Raw genomic sequence first — 12664 nt, forward strand, 5'->3', positions numbered from 1 at the left:
GGTATTCCTACCTGGCGAAGTCTGTATTCCTGTGCTCAAAAACAGAGATCTATTGGGAGCAACACAGAGAATGGTTCCTTCCATGCTTATCCAGTAAAGTGCCAACTCTGTGACTTTCAGGATGCCTATCTTAAATTAAAGCGCTCCAGCAGTGATGGGGCACGTAAGGAGTTAAGACAAGTGAGAGAGCTCAACAGCTGCATAGCGCAGGCTGTGTGTGGCCTAGGGAAAGAGGTTTCAAGTGCTTGAAATATTGGAGCCTTTCTGGATGTCTATGAAAAAGTGTTTTTTGTATGTGGATGAAAATTAAAGCCACTTCCTTCCAGCTGCCCTCTCTTTTGCCTGACCCAATAGGTGAAAGGAAAGGCCCTTCTTCCACGAGGTCCAGAGAAATCTTAGTTGAAAAGAGAAAGTACAAGTCTGGTTGCCAATGGAAATATGAAACAAAGTCCATCCTGTCAAAGGGTGTGCTCAGTGATTTTATGGTGCTCAACAGCATTTTACGTATCTGGATTCTATGCATTCTGGAAACAAGCCTGTGTCTGTGTGAAAAGAGAAGCTCCCTCTGTACTGAGCTCTTGCCCTGAGAAATCTCTTGAATATAGACCATCTGGAAACGCACTTAGATCTTATTACCAAGCCTTGCAAACTCGTGTAACCAGAATGGATTAATGTATTTTCTTCTAATACCCATGGAGCAGTGGGAATTCAGAATAATGGTATCCCAGGGGGGACTCGTTTTCTCCAAAGAAAATCCCATTTAATGACCGAGTACTGCAAAGCACTGCTTTAACCACCAAAAATCGCAGCTGCTTGAATAGTAAAAGCTGCTTATTTGAAATCTTGCTGATTTATCCACTCCTACCATTTGAGGAACTCTGGAATGATCACTCATGACATACAGGGCAAAATTAATCTGTGGTATGACTTCATTGGCTTCCGTGGAGTTATATCAAAGGTGGATTTGGCCTGTATTGAATTTGTCCTGTGGGCCATTACAAACACATGAAATATTTGTGCTTCGTTGTATATACAGAAAGAATATTTTTTTAATCAAGCTAGTGACAACGAGGCTGAAGTATTTTTGTTGATGGTTTCCATTTTGGTCTATTTTAGTCATGACAAAAATGTGTGTGTCTTTAACTTTAGCAGTTGCTTCCAGATCATGACAAGACAAACCTGTTGAAAAGTGACAATGTAGGAGAATCATCTCAAGAAACTGATGGATAATCCAAAGGAAATAAAATGCAGCCTCCAGTTATGGGCAAAGGAAAAAATAGAATGGCTGGGTCAGCCCATTTAATAGGATAGCTGCACACCTAGTCAATGGTGAACTCAGTTCAGTTTGTTTTGTTCAGGAACTGGCACAGAGAGTAGAACAAATAAAAGTATTAACGTTTTGTCTGCTGCCTTCTTTAAATGTGTATGTTTATAGCACCGATGTACAAATGCAGCTATTCAGAATGAGACCCACAGATAAGCAGCTTGGGCAATACTGTATAATGTGATTTAAAAGCAATGCTTTCAACGTAGGGGTCACAAGGGATTAGAAGAGAGGACTAGAATATCTCATTCCCATGGGGTACCTGGCCAGTGGCTGTTACAATAGAAATCAATACTGTCCAGCTGTAGTTTCTTTTAGTGAATTGTTCTCAAGACATTTTCTTGGGCAGTGTTCCCTGAAAAGCAGGAAGGAAAAAGAAATCAGAGTTCTGAAGATGCCCATGATGTCATTTGTCTTTTGGTCTTTCGATAACTTATGCCAATTGCTGCCACTCTGTTGCCCTGCAGCTCAAAATCACTGGGGATTTCCATTCTGTCCCTGACTCTTACTTAAGACACAAGACCCCTCGACTCCCCAGCAGTGCTGCTGCTACACTTTGTCAATGGGATCCTGTCTTTTGGTAGAAAAGTTCTAAAATGTACAAGTGTCTCAGTGCGCGGTGGATCAAACAGCATCTTGCTGCATTGACAGTCTGTTCCTAATGGCAGGATTTTTCATACAGTCAGATAATTACAGGCAGAAAAGCTACCATCTCATTCTACAAATAACTATTCTCCCATGCTAATGGCATCATATTTTACCTTGATAATGACAGGAGTGAGTTCAGTTAAAAAAAAATTTAAAGGAAGAGATCTGAAGGGAGAGGTGGTGCTGGAAGCCAGCCAGAGTTTAGTATAGAGCTTTTCTAAACCTATGAGTTCTAGTGAAAAGAACGTGCTGGTTACGCTCCAGCTGATAACTTTGCTTGGTTCCTGATTGCAGAGGTGACCCCACAGCTCTCTCAGAGGTTATGAAGTCTTCTCCTAAGTGAGAGAGAACCTTGGGACTATCTCCTTTAAGATACCTTTCCCATGTAACACACCTGTTTGGAAGAACTGAACCAAGAGGTACTCCAATCCTCAGAGGCCGAAAAAAGAGAACACAGGGATTGGAGAGAGACTTTGTATTCCTCACCCACCCACCCAAAAGATTGTTGAAATCAGGCATCTGATGATCCCTTTCTGGCCGTGGACAGAAGTGAGATGTCCACTCTAATATTGCTTGACCTATCAGCAGCCTTCAACACGATCAAACATGATGTCCTACTGACTCCCCTATGAGCCCTTGGAGGGGTAGGCGGAGTTGTTTTAAGTTGGCTTTGCTCATTTCCCCGCTCACAGATTCCAGATGGACATCATGAGTGATTGCTCCTCTTCCCTGCAGAGTCCTGCAGAACTTGTCAGCCCTCGTATTCATTGGAGATGTCATGAACTACAGGGTCACCAGTGTGCCAAAGATACCCAACTCTACCACTTTTGCCTCCATTACTGACATTCATGTCTCAGTATCTGAAGGGAGCAGGACTTGGAAGGAAAGAAAGTGGCTCTGTTAAATTCAGGGAAGATGGAGGTGAAATTAGCAGCAAGAGGAAAACACTTGGAAGGAGTGGCAGGAAACTGTGGCCACACACCCTGCCCTCCTGTAGCTGACATAGTATGTAGTTCCACTGGACTCTTTGCTGCCTCTAAGAACTCAATTAATGACTTTGCGACCAGGGGCTGCTAACAGGGAGTTTGCAAGGGAGTTTGGAAGGGGGCAAGGTCCACTTGCTGTTCTTTCAAACCTGTAAACTAAACTACATTCAAAACTTCTTGATTTAAACAAAACCCTTTCATTAACTAGGTAGCTGCAGGAGACAATGCAGGCAGAAGCCCAGCAGCAGAGTGCGGGCTACCCAGTTTATTGCGCTGAGTGCAGCATGTATGATTACCTGCCCTGTGGGCGGGTGGCGTATGTGTGCAGTCGGTGCAAGGAGCTTCTGGCTTTGGAGGCCAGGGTGGCAGAACTGGACAAAAGTCAACATGGTTTCTGTAAAGGGCAATCGTGTCTTACTAATCTATTAGAGTTCTTTGAACTAATGTGGACAAGGGGGATCCAGTGGACATAGTATACTTAGATTTCCAGAAAGCCTTTGACAAGGTCCCTCACCAAAAGCTCTTACATAAATTAAGCTTTCATGGGATAAAAGGGAAGGTCCTTTCATGGATTGAGAACTGGTTAAAAGACAGGGAACAAAGGGTAGGAATAAATGGTAAATTCTCAGAATGGAGAGGGGTAACTAGTGGTGTTCCCCAAGGGTCAGTCCTAGGACCAATCCTATTCAACTTATTCATAAATGATCTGGAGAAAGGGGTAAACAGCGAGATGGCAAACTTTGCAGATGATACTAAACTGCTCAAGATAGTTAAGACCAAAGCAGACTGTGAAGAACTTCAAAAAGATCTCACAAAATTAAGTGATCGGGCAACAAAATGGCAAATGAAATTTAATGTGGATAAATGTAAAGTAATGCACATTGGAAAAATAACCCCAATTATACATACAATATGATGGGGGCTAATTTAGCTACAACGAATCAGGAAAAAGATCTTGGAGTCATTGTAGATAGTTCTCTGAAGACATCCACGCAGTGTGCAGAGGCGGTCAAAAAAGCAAACAGGATGTTAGGAATCATTAAAAAGGGGATAGAGAATAAGATGGAGAATATATTATTGCCCTTATATAAATCGATGGTACGCCCACATCTTGAATACTGCGTACAGATGTGGTCTCCTCATCTCAAAAAAGATATACTGGCACTAGAAAAGGTTCAGAGAAGGACAAGTAAAATTATTAGGGGTTTGGAACAGTTCCCATATGAGGAGAGATTAAAGAGGGTAGGACTTTTCAGCTTGGAAAAGAGGAGACTAAGGGGGGATATGATAGAGGTATATAAAATCATGAGTGATGTGGAGAAAGTAGATAAGGAAAAGTTATTTACTTATTCCCATAATACAAGAACTAGGAGCCACCAAATGAAATGAATGGGCAGCAGGTTTAAAACAAATAAAAGGAAGTTGTTCTTCGCACAGCACACAATCAGCTTGTGGAACTCCTTGCCTGAGGAGGTTGTGAAGGCTAGGACTATAACAGGGTTTAAAAGAGAACTGGATAAATTCATGGAGGTTAAGTCCATTAATGGCTATTAGCCAGGATGGGTAAGGAATGGTGTCCATAGCCTCTGTTTGTCAGAGGGTGGAGATGGATGGCAGGAGAGAGATCACTTGATCATTACCTGTTAGGTTCACTCCCTCTGGGACACCTGGCATTGGCCACTGTTGGTAGACAGGATACTGGGCTAGATGGACCTTTGGTCTGACCCAGTACGGCCGTTCTTATGTTCTTATGACTGTGTCCAGTAACACCCTCTATCTTCAACAAACCAGGAGCTCTAACCACAGGGATCCATGCTTTTCATCATCTCCAGGCAGGGTCACTGCAAAATGATATTTTTCGGGTTGGCCACTAAAGCCTCAAGAAAGCTGCATCTGACTCATCATGTCACCACCCCGTTGCCCAGGGGAACTCATTAAGAAGATCACATCACATTGGGTGCGCTTTATTCTTTACTAGCTCCCTATCCAGCTCCAGACTGGCTTCAAGATGTTGGTCTTGATCTGTAAAGCTATTAATGCTATAGCCCTAATCTAGCTCAAAGACTACCTCTCCCCTGCCATGGTAGCTAAGATTGTTAGGGACACTGACTCATCATCCCTAGGGGGAAGCTCTTATATTCCATATGCAGTGTTTTCCCCAGGCTGTGGAATTCCCTATTGTCAGTGATCAGGATTAATCCCAGTTTTGCTTCTTATAATCTACAGTTCAAGACTCTTCTCTTTGCACAGACCTTCTCCCAATAATAGACCTACAGATGGCTGAGAACTGGCCTCCTGGAAGACAGCAACAAAACTGGTCGCATTCAGGACAACAGCTAAAATGAGGATGGTATGGAGAGTTCAGGTTCTATTTTTTAAAATAGACTGTGACTCCTGCTGAGGTCTATAGCACCTATTTTCTACAGCAATAGCCATTCTAGATGCTTCAGCTACACACTGGATTTAGTATTCTAGGTGTGGAACTTTGCACTTATTCTGCCATCTAGTGGTCAAAGCTTAATGCAGCATTAAGTAGAACACCGCTCTGAACCCACACACACTTTCCACTTGACAGAGTCCTTTTATGGATCCCAGAGGCCACAAAATTCTCCTGAGGACAACTGACATTTTACAATTGTTATATCTTTCCCATCCTGACACTGGCCTACAAGACAGCCTGGATAGAAGAGGTATTTGCAATGTGTGATGGATGCTTCAGAATTGTTTTTTTGAGTGCCTAAAAATGTGCCAGGTGCCTCACAAACAAGATGGACCCTCTGTCCAAAAGGACTTTACTCTTGTTCTGATGAGACTTGGACAAGATGGAGAGGAGAGGCAGGAAAAGGGTGACAATGCTAGGATCACATGGTTACTTAGGAAGGCATGCATATATCTGGAGAGTTTACTTTATTTTTTTTTAAATGATGTTTTGCTGAGTATGTTTCCTCCCCTTTCATGTCTTGCAGGCTTCAAGGCAGAAAAGTGGTTTTAGGAGAGAGATGAATGAGGTAAGTTTGTGCAGTAATAACTTCTCCCTGTGTCCACAGACCTAGGAAATCTGTGTCTTTATCACTTCGTGTTAAGCTGTGCTAGCCATGGGAGAGCTGTGCAGGGATGAGCTTACAGCTGCAAAGGGTTTCTGGTCATACAGCAGCGTAGCTATTACCAGAGATCTGTCTGAGCAGTAGCAAACATTGCTGTGCTGTGCATGTCATTAGCTATATAGTACCAAGGACAATAGCTGTTTTCTCAGCAATGCATTGTGCATTGCTGCAGTGGACACTGGTGCTGGGATCCTTGGGAGAAAGGCTGTGCGTTCTATTCCACACTCTAGTTGCACCCCGTGAGAGGACAGGACAGGGGCCAGCCAGACTAACCTCAAAGCAGGCTGTGTGTGTTTGGAAGGAGGACTCCAGCCTAGCCATGCAGTTTCTACACACTAACCTGATCCCAAAGGTGGAAGGATTTAGAGCCAGCACCTGCCTCTTATTCCAATCCACACTCTAACCTCCACTAGCAGATAAGGAAGAGTGAAAAGACATCCTCATCTACTGTCCCATTGCACACTCCAGCTCTACCCCAGAGAGGGGGACAGAGGCAGACCCCGCATGCTTTTCCATTCCAGACTCAACCGAGTCCTGCTAGTCCATCTGAACAGGTCTGGGAACTGGGGTAGAGGGATTCAAACCAGCGATAGTCATCCCATAGTCAGTGATTCCCATGTGACTTTAGTTAGTAGGAGTGGGGTGCAGATTAACTCTGTAATTCCATCACATTATAGTAGCATTGCGGGTGGAGGAAGGGGAAACAAAAAGTCAGATTTTTTTATACTAGCTCTTGTAATTGCAGATCTTATTCCTGTAAGTATCTAACCCTTTTTGAAACCTACTACACTTAGTCCCAGCAATATCTTTGTGGCAATGAGTTCCATGGGTTAATCATGCACAGCAGGAAGAAAATATTTCCTTTCATCAGTTTTCAATTTGTCGCCTTTAAATTCAGTTGGTTGCCCCTTTGCTCTTTTATTCTGAGCAAGGGTGAAGTGGAGTGTCCAACTGATCAGTATGTTATCAGTTTATGTAAGTTATAGCTCAGTGGTTTGAGCATTGACCTGCTAAACCCAGAGTTGTGAGTTTAATCCTTGAGGGGGCCACTTAGGGATCTGGGGCAAAAATCTGTCTGGGGATTAGTTCTGCTTTAAGCAGGGGGTTGGACTAGCTGACCTCCTGAGGTCCCTTCCAACCCTGATAGTATTAATATGTCATCTCTTACTCACATCCTCTCTCTGCTAATTAGCCTGGAACTTTTTATTCTTGTCTCAGACAGAAGCCCTTCCATGCCTCTGATTTCATTAACCTCTTCAGCCGAGACAGAGCTGCAGCCCAGAACACCCACACCTACAAGTATCACCGCATTGTCACAACAGGACTAATGCTCTTACAGACAGAGCTCACTCACCCCTAGGGCACCTCTTGGGGCTGAGCAGGGCCTAGTGGCTTGCTCTCCCCCTAGCTGGCAACTGCTGCCAACCATTGCTCTGGCAGCCCCCCTTTCCACAACTCAGTCCTCCCGTCCCGTCCCGTCCGGTCACACAACCCCTTCTGGGATACCAACTCTTCAAAAAGCCCCTAAACATCTCAACACAAGAAGATCTTTCTATCCCTGTTTGGAATATTCTTCAGCCCATCTTCAAGGCTCAGCCTACAGCCCCATGCTGGGAGGAATAGTCCTTACAACAAATCCTCTGTCTGTTCTGGGTTCCAGCCCAGGGACCCTATCCTGAATAGTTAGATGGGCTCTTTAAGATGCACAGGAGTCTTCCTGGGCCCCTTCCTAGCTCTAGGCTTCTTATGCTACTTCCTGACAGCCCATGGTTAATCCCACCTCATCTCCTGATTAACCACATCACTATAGCCTGCCTCAGGCCCTTCCTTCCCTCCAAAGAAGTTTTCTGCCCCCCTCTCCCAAATATCCCCTAATTGAGCTTTCTCAGTCCTTTTATGCAACCCTGCCTCAAGCTCTTCCCCAGCTGGGCTTGATCATCACTTAGACTTGGCAGGTGCAAGCAGGGGAGCTAATTGGCCACTCAGGCCCAATAAACCACCGCACCTGTGTTATGTCTAGGGGCCAGGTAGGGAATCACAGGACCTGTGCATTCTGCCTCCCTACATTACTCTGGTTTCAAATGATCACGAGATTCTTCAGCTTATATCCAAAACTGTTACTTTATGCTACCAGATGCTGTATCCCACACTTGAAGGAGCAGGTACTTCAGTGGTTAATTATGTGATCCCTATACAGTTTGCAAAGTAGTTAAAAGAGCTTTGGGATCCTTCAGGATGAAAGATGCAAAATACCATCATTATATATAAATATCAGCTCTTACATGACGTAGCAGTTCAGCTATTACTGTTGGTTGTAACTTCAAATGCTTGGGACTCTCACTTATAGGAGAGAAGCAACCCCGCCACTGTTGTTGCTACTACTGCCTTACTGTCTTCTGGTACCCAGAGGGGAAAATACAGCCATTTCTGGAGTAATAAACAATTGCTATTTCAGCCAGACCCACTGGCTCATGTCTCCAGTTCCTGTGTCCTAATTTAATGGTGTGTAACCAATGCTGCCAGAAAGCAGAGTGTAAAACTCACAACCTAGTGAAAAATAAGCCAAAGAAAAGGATGAAAGGTCACGTGAAGGAAGCCGGCCATTGAAGTGCAGAGTTCCTCAAGGTGTAATAATAAAACCTTTTCTGCTGTTAGAATTTAGCTTGAGCATCTCTTATTTTTTCACTGCTACACAGTCTTCTAAATTTTTAACCATAACTCAGCTGTATTTTAAAACTCAAAATAGAAAAAGATGCTGCACTCAGGATGTGTGGCAAAGTGGGACCCTTCCCCAAATCCATTCAATTTCAGATGTAAGCCCCCCCTCCCCCTCCCAGCGGCGTAGTATCGCCTAGGCCAACAAGGCCTAGGGCGACAAATTTGCAGGGGTGGCAAATTTGCTCACGCCCCCTCCTCAACTCCACCCCTTCCCCTAATCCCCGGCCCGCCTCCTCCCCCAGGCGGGCCACACTTCCCTCCTTCCACCTCCCTCCCAGGCTTGCCACGTGAAAGCGCTGGGAGGGAGGGAGAAGCGAGTAGCGGCGCGATCAGAGGCGGAGGAGCAGAGGTGAGCTGGGGCCGGCAGGCGCGAGGAGTAACTCTTGGGGGGCGGCAGGGAACTGCTACCTGCCCCAGCTCACCATCACTCCACCGCTGCCATCTCCCGAGCGCACCACAACTCCCCTTCTCCCCCCTCCCTCCCAGGCTTACCCCAGGGGAGCAGAGGTGAGCTGGCATGGGGGGCAGCAATTTTTTGAGGGCCTAGGGGTGACAAATTTGTTAATCCACCACTGCCCCCTCCCCTTTTACTACTAACAGACTGGTAGGTCAAGAGTTAAGTAGATATATTTGGTTTCAGCTGATTCCTTGGTTGACATTTTTGCATAAAGCAAAAATCACCATGCTCTTTGACACTGCACAAAAGAGAGCCAGGAATGAGAGATGTGCTGACAAGTTTTCTGGAGGAAGTTTGCACAAAATTACCCTGTTGTATGTAACCACCAAAATTAACTAAACATAGATATTTTTACATGATATACTTGCCCTTCCCCGTGCTAAGATTATTTGCAACATCAGATTTCAAATGTTGATGTAATTTAGAAAGTACTTTAAAATGCAGGGCTACTCTGAAAAGTGTGTGTGTGTGTGAGAACAGTGCCTTCTTATTAATCAAATGTGCTTTTTGTGTATTTAAAGTCATGTATGCCATGTTAGTGACAATACAAAGATTTTACTAGTTTTTAATCCCATTTAGTCTGTCACAGTGATACAGCTATAAGGGACTGAGCAGGATTCTATTTCTTCCTGTGGATGAAATGATGGACCCCTGCCTATCAATTATACCTGTCCTGGGCAAACCCAAAGACAACAATTAGGTAGTGCAGATGTCACTGAGGCATACTTTCATTACAGTGGGGCTGCACAGGTATCACTGAGGGCCTAAACTGACTGGCAGAACTTTCATTACTGGTATTAATTTGAGGGAAGGAAATAACCCAGCTTGACTTTCAGATCCCAGATTGAGTCTGCACGGCTGTCAAAACATTGTTTTACCTCTAATCTGAGCACATTTAATAGTGACATCAATTAAAGCAGTAATTATGGAACCCCACTGTATTATTTTTACTGAATCACTTTTCAAAGTAGAAACACGCTTTATTTTAAAAAGGCAACAGTGCAATGACAGAGATGTTGCCCCAAGGTCAAATTCTGTGTGTGTGACAGGTTGCCGATGGAAAAGTTAAGATTTGGAAGAGGAGCTAGACTCTCCCCAGTTCCACCATTTGTTAAATTGCATAGTAGGTGATTATCATTATTATTTGTAAAGCACTGACAGCATTCTCAGTACTGTATGAGACCGTTCCTGACCACAGGTGCTTACAGTAATACCAAACAGAAGATGCATCATCTCTTGCTAAATACAGTAGCAGTCAGTGTCATGCTCGAACTTGTAGAATTAACAAACCTCTAAAAAGTTCTGAATCCTGTAATAAAACCCCAGAACTGCTCTTTGGCAGAAAAGGATGCAGTGCAAACCTCAACGTAATGTTGCTTGACGTAGAAAGGTCCTCTAACCCCCCAAATTGTATAAGGAAGTCAAGTCTAAAGAAATCTGGCAGATATGCATAAGGATGAAACGATCTAAGTGAATATCAGGCTTTTCCCCAGCATACATATCATGTGTTTTCAATAAAACCAACCAACCAACCAAGCCCTCATCTATGATCCCGCAACCCCTTTTTGAGAAGTACATTCAGTCGGCAAGACACCTGCCAAGTCAAATGTCTGTAACGCAATCTAATGGATGACTAAATACACACATTCCTGCATTGGAGATTTAAATAATCCTCTAGAACTCTTCCCAAAGTACAAGAGACTCTTTCATCAGAAAAGGACAGACAGGAAACATACCAACGAAGAATGAACAAACTGCAGAGACTGGTACAATTTTGTATTTTACTATTATTATTTGCTGATTAGTATAGCAACTTCTGCAAGTATCAAGGCATTTTAAAGAAATAATGTAAAACAAATTAAAGCCAGGACTCGCCAAGGGTTAGCTCTGACTGCGATGTCCCTGCACTGGCCGTGGACAAGAACAGTGCAGAGACAGCATATTCAGTACTTTGGGGAAGTAACACTTCATAGCATGCTGCAGCCAACGCTCTGGCTAAACTGGGAGCTGTTTTGATGGGTTCTGAAGGGAGATCCCCCAAAATTTCCTCAGACTAGGAAAAAGACTGTGATGCAGGACCTGTGGAGGAGGGAGAAGAGGGAAATTCTACACTGAGATTGGGAAAGTGAGGGAGAATCCTAATGTGTGATAATAATAAGATGCTGATTTTGAGAGGAAGGCTTTGAGGCATGGAGATGCTCAGTCTCCAAGATTATCCGAATTTGTGATTTGAGAACCCCCTCTTTATCAGGCATGGGAACAGGTTATTTTCACCTACTCATATACCACAAATGAAGGGTAAAGGGAAAACAGATGGAGAAAGTAAGAAAGGTTCACAGAGAGACAGATTCTGATCTCTTGTTATTTTGGATGTATACTAGTGTAAGTACTCTGAAGTCAATGGAGTTACTATGGAGTTATACTGAGGTAACTGAGATTAATATCTAGCCCATTATCCCTTTCTGAGAGTGCATGACTTTGCTCTGCAGCAACAACAATGTAATCATGAGTTAAGGCAATACTCGTTACTGACAGCTGGCAGAAGTTTCTCACAGAGATTTCAGTACCTCAGGCTTTTCAAAATTGGAATTTTATTTGAAGGAACAAGAATTTTCCAATAATATATATGGGGGAATTGAGTAATTAAATCTCCCATGTAAGGATAGCAGATTAAAGTTGGTACTTTAGTTTGAATGCAAAAGTGCTCCATTATGTTCTGGTCTTCTGCCTCCAAACCAGGGACCAGGCCCACCCCGGGGGGCGCAAGTGGGGCAATTTGCCCCAGGCCCTGGGTCCCACAGGGGCCCCCACAAGAATATAGTGTTCTATAGCATTGCAACTATTTTTAATGGAAGGGGCCCCCGAAATTGCTTTGCCCCAGGCTCCCTGAATCCTCTGGGCGGCCCTGCCAGGGACAAACAATCAAAGGAAGGCTGTCTCTTCCTTAGCGTTATTCAGGAGATCTCCCACCACTGCACCAGCACCAGTACACTTCACTGGTGGGAGCAATGGTGAAGCACTTGTGCAGACGGAAAACAAGCATTTTTATCACTGTCATGTAACCAGGAGGTTAGCATGCCAAGTTCCTAAATGCAGACAAGGCTCCAGCCTTGCAGAAGTGGGTGACCAGATCTCACTTCTCAAAGAAACAAAGGGCACTTGAAAACTGCCATGTGTTCTAACAATTCAGCACTATAAAATGTGTTAACAGCTCTTGAAAGATTAACCAAAGAAGTTGGCTGTTTCTTCCTGAAGTTCATTCTGGCAACTACCAACGTATTTGAAATTTACACCTTCCAAATACTTGCAACTGTCTAACCCTGGAAAAATTATGCCTCTGATTTTTTTTCCTACAGGCAACCAAAGATTTGATGGAGTAAAGGTGCTGTGTATCACTATAGCTCATGTTGCACTGTACAGATCTAAT

General features: G+C 44.0%; 1 long non-coding RNA gene across 1 annotated transcript; it reads left to right on the forward strand.

Annotated features, from left to right (window-relative positions):
- Positions 1-5130: 5130 nt before the first annotated feature.
- Positions 5131-8579, forward strand: LOC120385979. Its single transcript, XR_005589463.1, has 3 exons — positions 5131-5308; positions 5925-5966; positions 8410-8579. It is a non-coding gene; the product is annotated as an uncharacterized LOC120385979 (long non-coding RNA).
- Positions 8580-12664: the final 4085 nt, after the last annotated feature.

Source organism: Mauremys reevesii, linkage group 18 (assembly GCF_016161935.1).
Source record: "Mauremys reevesii isolate NIE-2019 linkage group 18, ASM1616193v1, whole genome shotgun sequence".
Taxonomy (NCBI): domain Eukaryota; kingdom Metazoa; phylum Chordata; order Testudines; family Geoemydidae; genus Mauremys; species Mauremys reevesii.